The sequence below is a fragment of the Pteropus vampyrus genome, unplaced genomic scaffold (assembly GCF_000151845.1).
Source record: "Pteropus vampyrus isolate Shadow unplaced genomic scaffold, Pvam_2.0 Scaffold213, whole genome shotgun sequence".
NCBI lineage: Eukaryota > Metazoa > Chordata > Mammalia > Chiroptera > Pteropodidae > Pteropus > Pteropus vampyrus.
Window position 1 is genome coordinate 2,985,863 of NW_011888994.1, and position 439 is coordinate 2,986,301.

General features: G+C 39.4%; 1 non-coding gene across 1 annotated transcript; it reads right to left on the minus strand.

Annotated features, from left to right (window-relative positions):
• Positions 1 to 88: 88 nt before the first annotated feature.
• Positions 89 to 192, minus strand: LOC111747162. Its single transcript, XR_002783430.1, has one exon. It is a non-coding gene; the product is annotated as a U6 spliceosomal RNA (small nuclear RNA).
• Positions 193 to 439: the final 247 nt, after the last annotated feature.

Genomic DNA, 439 nt, shown 5'->3' on the forward strand with positions numbered 1-439 from the left:
AGATATAGATATAGAGATATAGATATAGATATAGATATAGATAGATAGATAGATAGATAGATAGATATGAATTTATTTGAGCCAAACTAAAAATATGGACTGCTTCACAAATTTGGGTGTCATCCTTGCACAGGGGCTACGCTAATCTCTGAGTCATTCCAATTTTAGTATATGTGCTGTTGAAGAGAGCACAACAAATATGTCTTGAGCCCTACTCTGTGCCAAACACTGTGCCAAACATTGAGTACATAGTGTGAGCAAAATAAACATGGGCCCTGGCCTCATTGACGTACCAGTTTAAGATAAAGAGGAAACAGGAATTAGTAGCTCCTGATCATACAGCCTTTCACCAGTGTACCACGCAGTTGGCCACCCATTCCTTCTTGAAAGTCTTTCTACGTTTAGCTTCTGAGGTCCTGCACTTTGCTGATTTCCCTCT